The sequence below is a fragment of the Aquarana catesbeiana genome, linkage group LG01 (assembly GCF_042186555.1).
Source record: "Aquarana catesbeiana isolate 2022-GZ linkage group LG01, ASM4218655v1, whole genome shotgun sequence".
Taxonomy (NCBI): domain Eukaryota; kingdom Metazoa; phylum Chordata; class Amphibia; order Anura; family Ranidae; genus Aquarana; species Aquarana catesbeiana.
The window spans coordinates 91,618,133-91,634,010 of NC_133324.1; the positions used below are offsets into that span (position 1 = coordinate 91,618,133).

Here is a 15,878-nt window from a genome sequence, read left to right on the forward strand (position 1 = left end):
GCACCAGTCAGTGGTGCTTTGGGAGGTGTACCCCTCTGAAATCACCTCCCCAATTGTCAGAAACCATGAATCAGACTGAGACAGAAGTACAGTTAAATCTCACTTGTTTAATAATAATAAAAAAGGTAAACATAGTCAAAACATAGCCAGAGTTCAGGAATCGGAACGGATAGTTAGACAAGCCAAAACATCAGGGAGCCAGAGATGAGCGTAGTGGAACAGCAAGCAGGATCTGGAGCCAGAAGGAATGTCAGCCAAGAAAGTCTTTAACAGGAACACAGGAGAGCGTCTCTAGAGATGTGACCATGGTGAAGGCATAGATCATCTGGGTTAGACGGCTTAAATAGGCAGGACTGAGGAGCAGGATATCAACAGGTGAGTCAATGTGGAGAGATAGGAGCTGGCAATTAGCCGACAGTTGAGTGGCCAGCTCAGAGAAGGAAGGGCTGAGCCCAGCCCTGACAGTACCCCCTCCTCAATGACCCCTCCCCATCGGAGGACCACCAGGCTTGAGGGGAAAAAGTCTATGGAAATCCCGAAGGAGGACAGGGGCATGTACGTCCGAGGATGAGACCCAAGAGCGTTCTTCCAGACTGTACCCAGGGCCGGACTGGCCTACCGGGATAGCGGGAAATATCCCGGTAGGCTGCCTGCTCCGAGGCCGCTGTCAGCTAGGAGCTCTGTAACTTTTTTTTTTTTTTTTAAGAACAGCTGAGAGAGAAGCGGCTGTGCTGTGATCAGGAGGCGGGGCTGGCTGAGGAAATATGTAGCAGGGAGGGGGGGAGGAGCGAGGAACCATCGTGCAGCAGGCAGTGTAACCCCCCTCCCTCTCCAGCCCGCCACATTTAAATGTGCCCAGGTGCTGGATCAGGGATGAATGGGGCCGTCGGGAGGGAGATACACACAGTACCTGAAGCTGGGGAGATAGAGGAAGGTTTGACCACAGCCAAACGAATCCTGAAGCACACAAGAGCTCTGGCTGAATGGAAACAAGAGAACAATGTCAGATGTAATGCTGGCCGGTGTCATCCAGAAATCTCTGCCTTTGGGCAGTGTGCAGGTTTACTGATCAGCCTCCCCTCCCTCCTGTCTGGCTCTGTACTCTTTTGTTTTAGCTTCCTAACCTGCACACTGTCAAGATCTCTGGGAGACGCTGCAGCCAGCCGCATTCTGTGTCCAGTGACAGGTCACACATGGTTATCTGTTAACCATTTCAGCTCAGCTATTTAGCCAGAGCTCTGTGTGTTCTGCACAGTTTGATGTTTTTTTGGATGATTTACTGCTGATTCAGGCTAGAAGCTTCACAGACTCATTAACTGTTTAAAGTTCTCCACTAATCCTGACCAGTTCATTGTAAGACAATTTGAATTTTGGAAATTGGATGTGTTGCTGTCTTCTGGCACTTAGTTGTACTTTAAAAGGAGGATTACTAACTTGATCTTGAAGAGCTGGTTTAAGTAGAGTGGCGCAGCCCTACTATACGCTTTTACATTGAGTTCAGCCATACATGCATTCCCTGCCCATCTCCTGTACTATGTCTGCAGTCTCTAACCATCCCCTGTATCATGTCTGCAGTAAGGATGAGCTCCGGCGTGTTCGAACAGCCCACGTGCAGAGCCCGCCAGAAAGTCGGCACTGCTCTAATCACAGTGCGCGGCTGCAGAGATCGGAAATGTCTCACTGCCTGTGATTAGCACAGCGCAATGCCGACTTCCTGGCGGGCTCTGCACATGGGCTGTGCGAACACGCCGGAGCTCATCCTTAGTTTGCAGTCTCTGACCATCTCCTCTAATGTGTCCACATTCTCTGACCATCTCCTCTAATGTGTCCACATTCTCTGACCATCTCTTGTATCATGTCTGCAGTCTCTGACCATCTCTTGTATCATGTCTGCAGTCTCTGACCATCCCCTGTATCATGTCTGCAGTCTCTGACCATCCCCTGTATCATGTCTGCAGTCTCTGACCATCCCCTGTATCATGTCTGCAGTCTCTGACCATCCCTTGTATCATGTCTGCAGTCTCTGACCATCCCCTGTATCATGTCTGCAGTCTCTGACCATCCCCTGTATCATGTCTGCAGTCTCTGACCATCCCCTGTATCATGTCTGCAGTAAGGATGAGCTCCGGTGTGTTCGCACAGCCCATGTGCAGAGCCCGCCAGGAAGCCGGCGCTGCGCTAATCACAGTGCGCAGCTGCAGAGATCGGGAAATGTCTCACTGCCTGTGATTAGCACAGCACAGTGCCAACTTCCTGGCCGGCTCTGCCCATGGACTTTGCAAACACGCCGGAGCTCATCCTTAGTCTGCAGTCTCTGACCATCTCCTCTAATGTGTCTGCAATCCCAGACCATCTCCTGTACCATGTCTGCAGTCTCTGACCATCTCCTGTACCATGTCTGCAGTCTCTGACCATCTCCTGTACCATGTCTGCAGTCACTGACCATCTCCTGTACCATGTCTGCAGTCTCTGACCATCCCCTGTACCATGTCTGCAGTCTCTGACCATCTCCTGTACCATGTCTGCAGTCTCTGACCATCTCCTGTACCATGTCTGCAGTCTCTGACCATCCCCTGTATCATGTCTGCAGTCTCTGACCATCCCCTGTATCATGTCTGCAGTCTCTGACCATTCCCTGTATCATGTCTGCAGTCTCTGACCATCCCCTGTATCATGTCTGCAGTAAGGATGAGCTCCGGTGTGTTCGCACAGCCCATGTACAGAGCCCGCCAGGAAGCCAGCGCTGCGCTAATCACAGTGCGCAGCTGCAGAGATCGGGAAATGTCTCACTGCCTGTGATTAGCACAGCACAGTGCCAACTTCCTGGCCGGCTCTGCCCATGGGCTTTGCAAACACGCCGGAGCTCATCCTTAGTCTGCAGTCTCTGACCATCTCCTCTAATGTGTCTGCAATCCCAGACCATCTCCTGTACCATGTCTGCAGTCTCTGACCATCTCCTGTACCATGTCTGCAGTCTCTGACCATCCCCTGTACCATGTCTGCAGTCTCTGACCATCCCCTGTACCATGTCTGCAGTCTCTGACCATCCCCTGTACCATGTCTGCAGTCTCTGACCATCTCCTGTACCATGTCTGCAGTCTCTGACCATCTCCTGTACCATGTCTGCAGTCTCTGACCATCTCCTGTACCATGTCTGCAGTCTCTGACCATCTCCTGTGCCATGTCTGCAGTCTCTGGCCATCTCCTGTACCATGTCTGCAGTCTCTGGCCATCTCCTGTGCCATGTCTGCAGTCTCTGGCCATCTCCTGTACCATGTCTGCAGTCTCTGACCATCTCCTGTACCATGTCTGCAGTCTCTGACCATCTCCTGTACCATGTCTGCAGTCTCTGACCATCTCCTGTACCATGTCTGCAGTCTCTGACCATCTCCTGTACCATGTCTGCAGTCTCTGACCATCTCCTGTACCATGTCTGCAGTCTCTGACCATCTCCTGTACCATGTCTGCAGTCTCTGACCATCTCCTGTACCATGTCTGCAGTCTCTGACCATCTCCTGTACCATGTCTGCAGTCTCTGACCATCTCCTGTACCATGTCTGCAGTCTCTGACCATCTCCTGTATCATGTCTGCAGTCTCTGACCATCTCCTGTATCATGTCTGCAGTCTCTGACCATCTCCTGTACCATGTCTGCAGTCTCTGACCATCTCCTGTACCATGTCTGCAGTCTCTGACCATCTCCTGTATCATGTCTGCAGTCTCTGACCATCTCTTGCATCATGTCTGCAGTCTCTGACCATGTCTTGTATCATGTTCACAATCTCTGACCATCTATTGTAGTGTGTCTTACACACATACAAAAATGACGTTTAATTCCTGCAAGGCTATTTAAAAACACCTGAACATATTCAAAAAATGTGGGGATTTGGTCACACTATATGGCAGCCCACTTACTGTGTCAAAGTACCCCATTATTAGTGGGTCCTACTCTAGTAAAAGAATGAAAGGTCCTGCGTCTCAACCATGGGAGATACACTCCTCTTTTATGGGAGAACTGAAGGGACCCCTCATATGAACTGGTGGACACTAATAAGAGGTAATGGGGGGGGGGTGGAGTTCTCCCATAAAGAGGAGTGTATCTCCAATGGTTGAGACGCAGGATCTTTCATTCTTTTATTAGTGTAGGACCCACTAATTAAGGGGTACTTTGATGCAGTAAGTGGGCTGCCATATAGTGTGACCAAATCCCCATTTTTTTTTTTAATATGTTCGGGTTTTTTAAAATATCCTTGCAGGATTTTAATGTCATTTTTGTATGTGTGCGCTGTAATATTTTTACTGTTTGTTGGTCTTATCAGCACCATCTTGAATGTAAACGCATTGTAGGGTGTGCCCCCCAAGTATGATTTTGTTTTTTTACACATACATAACTCACATCGTGTGTGTGTGTGTGTGTGTATAATATATCTATATCTATCTATCGATATCTATATATCGATATCTATATATATATCTATATATATATATATATATATATATATATATATTTATATAGTTATATATATATATATATATATATAGAGAGAGAGAGAGAGAGAGAGAGAGATATATCTATCATTTTATGCAATAAATGGGCATGTAGCCATTTACTTTCCGGAAAGAGGGAGAGGAAAGGGGGCAAGAAAGGAAATGAGAGAGGGGAAAAAGAGAGAATACATGGAAAAGAGGGGGAGAGACATAATAAGAGAGAGAACAAGAAAGATGGATAGAGAGAGATGGGGGAAAAAAACAAGAAATTATGATAGAGAGAAATAAAGGGGAAAGAATGGAGAACAAAGAGGAGTGGTACATCCTAAAATGTACCATAAGGGGTTTAATACAGTTTGAGTGGAAGAGACTCGGGGAGCGCTAAATGTCCGCCGGTTAGGGGTGCAATTTACTTGCCTACCTTGGGTGCTGACAACCCACGCTACGTCCCTGGGGCTGGTATGAAATTATTTCCAGGGCTGGTTTTTATTCCCAGTCCGGCCCTGACTGTACCCTTTCCAATGCACCAGGTACTGTATGCGCCCACGGAACCTATGGGAGTCAACAATGGACTGTACTTCATACTCCTCATGGTTCTCAACCTGTACAGGGTGAGGACGAGGCACCGAGGTGGTAAAGCAGTTGCGGACCAAAGGTTTTAATAAGGAGACATGAAATGCATTTGAAATATGCATATTAGAAGGAAGGTCTAACGCGTAAGCCACTGGGTTAATCCTGCGAAGAATACGGAAAGGCCCAATAAACCAAGGTGCAAACTTCAGTGAGGGAACACGAAGTCGGAGGTTGCGAGATGACAGCCAGACCCTGTCCCCAACCTGGTAGAAAGGTGCAGGCAGGCGTCTGCAGTCAGCATGGAGTCTGTACCTATCATTAGCATGTTGCAAAGCCTCCTGGACTTGTGCCCAAGTGTAACGAACACCACAGAGATGCTCCTCTAATGCAGGAATACGCTGTGAAACAAATGAGTCAGGCAAAATGGAAGGTTGGAAACCATAGTTCGCCATAAACGTGGACAATCGGGAAGCAAAATTCAAGGCACTATTGTGAGCAAACTCCGCCCACGGTAAGAGGTCTGACCAGTTGTTATGATGGTCAGAAATATAGCAACGTAGGAATTGCTCCAAAGTCTGATTGGCTCGTTCTGCGGCCCCATTAGACTGCGGGTGATACACAGAGGAGAAAGCAAGCTGAATTCCCAACTGTTCAGAAAAAACGGCTTGTCAGAACCGGGACACAAACTGACTACCCCTGTCCGAGACAATCCCCTTGGGTACCCCATGTAAGCGAAAGATCTACCGAGCAAAAATGGAAGCCAGTTCCTTAGAAGTGGGCAACTTCTTAAGTGGAATACAATGAGACATTTTTGAGAACCGGTCAACCACCATAAGGATAACTGTGTTGGCCTGGGAGTTGGGTAACCCCACAATGAAATCTATAGACAGGTGGGTCCAGGGCCTCTTTCCATTGGGTATGGGTTGTAGGAGGCCCACTGGAAAGTGTAGTGGAGTCTTACTCTGAGCACACACGGAACAGGCAGCTATGAAGGCAGTTACATCAGCACGTAGACTAGGCCACCAGAAATGTTTGGAAATGGCCCAAAAGAGTTGATTCTTCCCAGGTTGGCCAGCAGCCTTGGGAGAATGGCAAGTCTGGAGCATGGCAGTACAGAGACTCTCTGGGACAAAGCAGCAATCATAAGGTTTCTCAGGAGCATAAACCTGAGCAGCATGGGTGCGAACTGTAGCCAGAATACGCTCAGGAGAAATCACAAGAACCAGAACCGACTCCATTTTAGAAGTGGAGGAAAATTGTCGTGACAAAGCGTCAGCCCTTACATTCTTAGTACCGGGTAAGAATGAGACAATGTACTTGAAACTAGACAAGAAAAGAGCCCATCGCGCCCTTCAGGGAGAAAGGCGTTTAGCCTCAGACAAGAATGTGAGATTCTTATGGTCAATAAGAATGACAACTGGCACAGTAGTACCTTCGAGGAGATGTCTCCATTCTTTCAGGGCTAAAATAATCGTTAACAGCTCGCTGTCACCAATCTCGTAATTGCACTCTGCAGATGACAATTACTTGGAAAAGTAGACACAAGGATGCATAGCGCTCTCAGTAGCATAACTTCAGTCTCAGAAGCATCAACCTCAAGGATAAAAGGTAACGTAGGATCAGGATGTGCCAACACAGGAGCAGAAACAAAGGCAGCCTTGAGACTTTCAAAGGCCTTAATTGACTCCGGAGAACAACACTGTGGGTTACCGTCCTTTCTGGTCATATCAGTCAGGGGCTTGACCAGAGACGAGAAGTTGTGGATGAAACCTTGAGAAAGTGCGTCTGCAACATACTCTTCCATGGCCTTATCCTCCAAGACCGGCAAAGGGTAAACCCACCCACGAGGGGGTATGGTACCAGGTTTAAGGTCAACTGTGCAATCATATGACTGGTGTGGAGGCAAACTACCAGCTTGACCTTTGTCAATGACATCACTAAAATTACGGTACTCCTCCAGCAGGGAGGAGAGAGAAATGCACAGGATCTTGGCTACCTTCTGGAAGCATGTCTTACTGCATTGTGGCGACCAGGAGAGAACCCAAGCACAGAGCCAATCAAAAGAGGGGTTTTGCCTCTGTAACCAAGGATAACCAATAACCAGCGGAAACTTAGGTGAGGAAATAACTTGGAATTGGATTATCTCATGGTGAAGAGCCCCTACGGCCATGGACAACTGAACAGTCTCATGAGTCACATGGGCAGGCTGTAGAAGTCTCCCGTCAAGAGGAGTGTCACGCAGCTACAGTGGAATCGAGGGCTTTGATACAAAGACAGCATCAATGAACAGGCCTGCAGCCCCAGAGTCGATTAGAGCCTGTATCTTGATGGACAATTCAGCCCAAGAAAGGATAACCAAAACCAGGGGCTTATCCTTCTGGATAACTGGGGACGAAACAACACCACCTAATGTCTGTCCGTGACAGGACCTCAAGGATCGGGCGTTCCCTGGACAGGTAGGACAAGACTTCAAAAAGTGACCTGCCTGGCCACAATAAAGGCACAATCTCTCCCTCCTCCTGAGGGTTCTCTCCGCAGAGAGATGCGTGAAGCCCAAGTGCATGGGTTCATCTTCACTGACTGACTTGGTACCAGGAGGCATGGGAGGTGAGGGAGGCAAGGGTGGGGCTGCAAAGCTCAGTTATAAATATACAGGAAGCTTCCGCAAGCACTCCTTAAAAGAGAGCTTACCCAGCTCACTGGGTATATCTTGGGCTGCTATCTCATACTTGATGGTATCCGAAAGACCATGAGAAAAGGCAGCCACGAGGGCCTCATTGTTTCAAGCAACCTCTGCTGCCAGAGTATGGAATTCAATGGCATAATCGGCAACAGTTCCCGTACCCTGTTTGATGGACATGATGGCACTTGGCAGCAGAAGTGGAGCATGCAGGAACGTCAAATACCCTTTTAAAGGAAGCCACAAACTCAGGGTAACTCAAGAAAACAGGTTTTTGTGTCTCCCATAGAGGGTTTGGCCAGGCCAAGGCTCTCTCAGAAAGCAAAGATATCACGAAACCTACTTTGCTTCTGTCCGTGGGAAACGCCTGGGGCAGCATCACAAAATGTATATCTCAACCTGGATGAGAAACCCTCGGCATTGGACTGGATTGCCCCCAAATCGCTAGGGAAGCGGAGCAGAACCAGACATACCTTTTATAGAGGTAATACTTGAGGCGGGTGCCTGCACAGAGACTGGAGAAGTAGCAGGTATGGCCTGCAACACAGCTTGTACTGGAGCAGCCACAGTGGGAGATTCCAGGTGAGCTGTGCAACTCAGGAGCATTTGTAACGCCATGGCAAACTGATCCATGCAGTCATGCTGCTCATCCAATCTGGAAAAAATATTACCAACAAGTGGATTGACTGCATCTTCTGAATTAATGACCTTTGCCTACTGTCAGAAACCATGAATCAGACTGAGACAGAAGTACAGTTAAATCTCATTTGTTTAATAATAATAAAAAAAGGTAAACAGAGTAAACGTAGTCAAAACATAGCCAGAGTTCAGGAACCGGAATGGATAGTCAAACAAGCCAAAACGTCAGGGAGCCAGAGATGAGCGTAGTAGAACAGCTAGCAGGATCTGGAGCCAGAAGGAATTTCAGCCAAGCAAGTCTTTAACAGGAACACATGAGAGCATCTCTAGAGATGTGACCAAGATGAAGGCAGAGATCATCTGGGCTGGACGGCTTAAGTAGGCAGGACTGACGAGCAGGATATCATCAACAGGTGAGTCAATATGGAGAGATAGGAGCTGGCAACTAGCTGACAGCTGAGCGGCCAGCTCAGAGAAGGAAGGGGGTAGCCCAGCCCTGACACCACTACTGAAGAGCACGGTTAAGATCTGGAGAATGGCAGAGGGTTGCATGCCTTTTGTGATGGACTAGTGCTGTTTACATGTGGCAAATGACTGCCAAGGGGTAAGTCAAGGGGTAAAAACAAGGATTCAAACCAAAAATGAGTTTCAAAATAAACTGCAGTCTCTGCTGTAGCTAAAGTAGCGAGCAAGACAGCTGTAATGCCGCGTACACACGGTCGGACTTTTCGGCTACAAAAGTCCGACAGCCCATCTGACAGACTTTCGATGGACTTTTGGCGGACTTGCGGCAGACTTTCTAAGGAACGGACTTAACTACATACAATCACACAAAAGTCCGACGGATTCGTACGTGATGACGTACGACCGGACTAAAATGAGGAAGTTGATAGCCAGTAGCCAATAGCTGCCCTAGCATGGGTTTTTGTCCGTCTGACTAGCATACAGACAAGCGGATTTCTGGGTCCGGCGGAGTTACGACGTAAAGATTTGAAGCATCTTCCAAATCTAAAGTCCGTCAGATTTGGGACTGGAAAAGTCTGCTGAAGGTCCAGTGAAGCCCACACACGATCGGATTGTCCGCCAGATTTAGTCCGTCGGACCAATCCGGACGAAAAGTCCGACCGTGTGTATGCGGCATAAGACCAATCAGTTCTACAAAACAAACTAAAACTAGGCAGGAACGCTAGCAGGAGACCCCAGAAGAGGAGGATCTGGGCTGCTCTGTGCAAAACCACGGCACAGAGCAGGTAAGTATGACATGTTTGTTATTTTTTAAAAGTCCATAAGATCACTTTGTTTGTTTTTTCTCCCCCTCTCAACTTTGTACCTCTCTCTTTCAAATATTTTTACCCCCTCTCATTCACTCCCAGAACTTTATTGCTTTTCTTTGACTACTAGTAATTGTGGTCTCTCTCATCTTATAGAGTTTCTAGTATACATAATGAAAAATGAAGAGATAAAAATAACAAGCTAAAAGTACAGTACATCTAACACGGATATTGTTTTTCTGTATCTTTGAACTATACTGAAGTGGCACAACTTCATAGTACAGTCTTGGAGAATTGTACTGTAGCTCATTTATTATAGACTTTATTGTTTTGGCCATGTATTAGGTAATGCATTCAAATAAAACTATCACACTTTATCCTCTAGGCGTACCACCGTTACCTATGTATAAGTTTACATATGCCAAAAGAAACTGCCCAAACAAATTTGATAAGATCTGGCCGGCTTGGATAGATTCTTGGGACTCGGATAATATTCCCCCTTCTCTACACTGAGCTATAGTAGAGTCTCCCCTTATTTCCATCTTTAGTTCATATGGATAGAAGTACAGGAGTCTCAGTTCTTCCTTACCTTTTTTGACTCCCTCCCGCTCTATCTTTCTCCACCCACCTTCCCCCTTTTCTTCCTGCCCCCACTTACCCTCCCGCCTTTTTGCTACCTAGTCTAATGGAATAGACTCCTTAGGGTTGACTTTTTCAAGTAGTCCATTCTATTCTGAGTAATGGTTGTGATGCCAATTTTACTAATGTACCTATGGATTTTATCCAGTTTCTCTCTTGATACTGACATGTTGATTACCTTCACTATTGTCTTATGGCCTAGTGAGAATCTACTGGAATTGTTATTCTGACTAAGATATGTTGACACTTGTTGAGCTATGTATGCTGCCGCGGTGATTGTATTTTTGCATTTCTTAACAGCTTCAGGACTTCTTATACTGCAGGAGGGCAGCCCTGCTGCTCTGAATCATGTACATATACATGATTTTGTATTTCCAGGTAGGGGGGCTCGTCCCCGCTGCCCTGGTTGCACTGTCATTCTCTAGAGCACAAGCCGAGTCCAGGCCAATAATTTATGGCCGGAACCCGCTGATCGGCTGAGCGACAGAAAAGAGCTCTGTGTTAGTAAACAACACAGGACTCACTACAGAAAGCAGCAATGTGACTTATTTTTTTTAGGCAAATAGTTAATCCCATTGATTGCCCCTAAATGTTAACCCCTTCCCAGCCAGTGTCATTAGTACAGTGACAGTATATATTATTAGCACAGATCACTCTATTAGTGTCACTGGTGATGTCAGTATCAAGTTAGTCAGTTCCCCCCTAACAGCGTTCATTAGTATCAGATTGCCTGCTGCACTATCACAGTGCCGCTATAAGTTGCTGATCACTGCCATTACTAGTATAAAAAAAATAAAAATAAATGCAAATTTCAGTATATATACGATCATTTGCAGACTCTATAACTTTCACAAAACTAATTAATATACACTTGTGATTTTTTTTTTACCAAAGATATGTAGCAGAATACATTTTGGTCTAAATGTATAAAGAAATTAGATTTTTTTACATTTTTTTATTATATATGTTTTATAGCAAGGTAAAAAATATTGTTGTTTTTTTTAAACATTTTTAGTCTTTAATTATAGTGTAAAAACTAAAAAACCCAGTGGTGATCAAATACCACCAAAAGAAAAACTCTATTTGCGTGAAAAAAATGATATAAATTTTATTTGGGTACAATGTTGCATGACCGCGCAAACCAGTTAATTACCAGTTAAAGTAGCTGTGACAGAACCGTCCAGCTCCCCTGCTTTGCTTCCGTCAGTATACAGCTTACTTCAGTTTGGAACCAGGAACCAGATATTATAGCTGACCATCCAAGACCAGCCGACAATAGCTTAGCTGTAAACTGGAACCCTTTATTGAAAACTCACACAGAATATACTATATAGTATACCAGATCAGATAAGAACTTGATCACATTATGCAAAGAGTAAGAAAATTAACATAGCTAACAACTAGCCACCCAGACTATTCGGTGCCAAGCCCACCACCCTGGATACAAAGTACATTACACATTATCATAAGCATAAATATCCCACAATGGTTCGATAACAAGGTACAGTGGTCACAATATCAATCACCTCTGCAAGAGATGATCAGACAGACAGAAACAATAGGTGACTTAATAAACACAATTAAGAATGGGAGAAAAACACCTATGAGGCACACTATGGGAAAGACCTACTTACAATAAACACATTATAGCAGGGGACCCTAGACAGGTTGCTTTGAGCTGATGATATTAACATCTGCTCTGAGTCTCACATTCTGAAGCAGTCATTGCTGGTTTGTGCCTAGAGACTCCAAATATGTATATGGGTCCTCCAGTTCCCAGAGTCTGTGTGTTTTTGGGAGACATGGACTTGAATCCAAAAGTAACATTACTCCAAGTGTCCCCCAGGCATACACCTTAAAAGAGTAGTGCTCCCTTAAAAGCCAGGGCCCATAGTCAGTAGGCAAGTGGCTAACCTGCTGTCCCCTACAAAAGCCTCTGTGCTGGTTGAGTCTGTCACAGTAGCATAGTGCTAGCAAAAAATGGACTGGTTATGAATGGGGTAAAATCTCCCTGAACTAAACCTTCTACTTTTTAAAGAAAAAAAAACCTAGATGAACTTAAGATAAGGTATTATGTACTTTTAAATTGCACATGGTGTAAGAGTGGTCTGTGTCACCACTGTTTATGTCATACACTATGGAACACTTAGTTTCACACCTTGCTTTTTTTAACATAGAACACACGATACGGTTTCTATGACGCTGCACTGTTGATCTGATAAATAGCACGGACATCAGATGTTGTTTTCCGTTATATTTCAATGGGCTGTGCTGCAGTAATTATTCCATTCACAGGCCCTAGAATATTACCCATTGACCAGCAGAAGTGCTATTTCCTGCAAAAAGCACGTTGTGGTGGACCAGACACTGTGAGTTATGGACATCAGTATTCTTCACACTTCTCTGTTTGTCTTAGATCATCGGATGGTGTGATGTGAACACACACCGAATGCTGTTAGTATGATTTTTCAGTAGCCCAATACTATCTTTAGAAGAGGGAAACTATAGCCTCATTGATGGAGTTCAGGAAAATCATGATCAGAATTAAAAAAAAACACACATTTCCATTCACTGTTTTAAAATAGGTATGTATGTAGTTCTATTAAAAGAAAACTAAAATAATACTTTTAGGGGCCCATTAACATTGAGGAGTGGATAACGCTATCCGTTCTGCTCCGCAAATAAGTCCACACCACGACCCATTCATAAAATGCAGGCAGCAATATGAAGTCTGTGGTGTGTGACGGAGTTCCCTCTGCTTTACACATGTGATTGTCAGAAAGGTTGGTTGCTTTTGACAGGTCACATGACCAGGCTTTCTTTTCCTATTCATTTTAACAGTACCTTGCATAAGTCTTAAAGTCACTAGGGTGCTAAGCATACTGCTGTGTTTTATAAATGCAATTATTTTTTTTACATAGTAGTGTATGGCCAAAGCACCGCTGATGTTTAAACTGCCTTGGTTCAGATAAGCTGAACAGCAGGGCACCCATGTCAGGTCTTTAGTCATATGTGTATGTTTATGCGTGTAATGCCGCGTACACACGAGCAGACTTTTCGACCTGACTGGTCCGACGGACCGAGTCCGACAGACAATTCGACTGTGTGTGGGCTTCATTCGGTCGAAAATCTGACGGACTTTAGATTTCGAACATGTTTCAAATCTTTCCGACTGACTCGAGTCCGGTCGAAAAGTCCGCTCGTCTGTATACTAGTTGAACGGACAAAAACCGACGCTAGGGCAGCTATTGGCTACTGGCTACCAACTTCCTTATTTTAGTCCGGTCGTACGTCATCACGTACGAATCCGTCAGACTTTGGTGTGACTGTGTGTAGGCAAGTCCGTTGGTTGCGAAAGTCTGTCGGATAGACCGTCGGACCAGTCCGGTCGAAAAGTCCGCCCGTGTGTACGCTGCATTAGAGATGAAAATTTTTTGATAGTGAACTTATCATTTTCAAAAATATGACACTATGATTTTGAAAGTATGTGCGTTTTACTGCACATATTGCATTAATATTTAAATTGTAGCCATATCCATTTCATGCAAGTTTCTCTTGCATTTTTAAGGTGTTTCGCATGTGCTGCCACTTTTTTAAAGGAATTAACCTCCCTTCTTTGTATAAGTCATTTCCTGTTACCATTGACTAAAAACAGGTGTGGATGCACAACTAAAGAAAATACGTGATTAAAAAAAACAATGTTCCATCTCTTTACACCATTATTTCACATCAGCATGGCTTTGAAGCCAATTAAAGTTTTCTCTTGAGAGAGCTAGAGTTATTGCCCATACAAAGGAATTTTGCGTAACAAATACTTAAATTTGCTATGGGGCATAATTATGTTTGATTTTGAGGTTCTTATTTTTTACAAAACAGAGCAGTGGCCATGGGGTAAAATTTGCGCCCAGCATGGCCAATCTTTTTATGGCCAAGTTGGAGGAGGACGCCATCTATAGGGACCAGAGACCAGAACTTTTTGGAGGAGGGACATAGACAAGCTCCTCCTTTGGGATGGAGATGCTGAATCTCTAGATGACTTTATGAATTATCTTAAAGATTATTTGTTGGGTATCAAATTACAACATCAGTCTATTTAGACAGAGGTCCATTTCTTAGATTTAAATAATAGAGGTTAGGAAAGGTAGTATGGTGACCATTATCCACTTTAAATAAACTGACTGTAATAGCTTTATAAGCCTAGGAAGCTGTCATCATCCTTCTTGGCTTCGATCTGTTCCCAAAAGCCAATTCATTCAAATTATGTGTAACTGTTCCCTCCGTGAAGATTACTTTAAACAAACATTAGTACTTAAAACTAGGTTTATCGATAAAGGTTATAATGCTGGTGAATTGGATCAACTACCGTATTTATCGGCGTATAACACGCACTTTTTTCCCCTTAAAATCAGGGGAAAATCGTGGGTGCGTGTTATACGCTGATCCCCGCTGATTGTGAGTGGAGGAGCGAGTGCCGCCGATATCTATACATAGCCGAGTGTACTCGGCTATCCTCGGCTAGTTCCACTCATAACATAACACAGGGACTGGGCGTGACTGTGAGCGGAGCTATCCGAGCCTAGCTGAGTACACTCGGCTATGTATGTATATGGGCGGCGCTCGGCTCCGCTGGCAGTCCCGCCATTGGACCTGTGTTATGTCCATCATAGGGCGGGACTACGAGAGGAGCCCGAGAAGAGCCAAGATACACAGGACCGGCTTGGTGTATCTCGACGGCACCAATTTCAAACTGCAGTGACACTGACATGTCACTGCAGTTTTACTGCAGCCTGGGCAAGCCTGCAAATTACACTGACAAGGCTGCAGATGGACACTGACAGGGCTGCAAATTACACTGACAAGGCTGCAAAGGCTGCAAATGACACTAACAAGGCTGCAAATGACACTGGACAAGCATGCAGATGGACACTGTGCAAGGCTGCATTGATGGGCATTTAAATGTAAGTTTTTTTCCTTAAAAAGTATTTTTCCTTAAAATTCCCTCCTAAACTTGGGGTGACTGTTATACGCCGATATATACGGTAATTTACAAGATTGGGAATTATGATAAAACCTCTATGTTGATTGATAAACCTACATTTGATAGAGCTTCTGATAATTTTAAGGATTCTTTTGTCACCTCATACTCCAAACAATACTATGATATAAAGATTTTTCTCAAACACTGGAAGGTACCAAAAAAAACTATAGACTTTTAGATCCCAAAATTCCCGGAACATCCCCAGGTGGTATGTAGGAGTTTCTCCTTTGAGGCTTCATTTAGCTTCTAATGTTATTGATTAGCCCATAAAGCCCACTTTCTTTCAGAGATTGAAGGGATATTTTCCTTGCCAGAAATGTAGGTTGTGGAAGTTCAATTCTTTGAAGGAAAGGCGGGTCTACTATTTTTGATCACAGGTTACTTCTAAGAGGTACAAAATTAAATCTTTCATGACTTGTTCCTCCTCTGGTGTTGTTTATTTAATCCAATGTCCATGCGGCCTACAATATGTAGGCCGTACAATTAGAACTCTACAGGTCATATTGAATAAACATATTGGCAACATCAAAAGAGGCTTTCCTGGCCACAGT

General features: G+C 44.9%; 1 protein-coding gene across 2 annotated transcripts in view; it reads right to left on the reverse strand.

Annotated features, from left to right (window-relative positions):
* TTC33 (tetratricopeptide repeat domain 33) overlaps nt 1-15,878 on the reverse strand; it is a 415,549-nt gene that overhangs the window by 135,852 nt on the left and 263,819 nt on the right. The gene's annotated exons all lie outside the window — the stretch shown is intronic.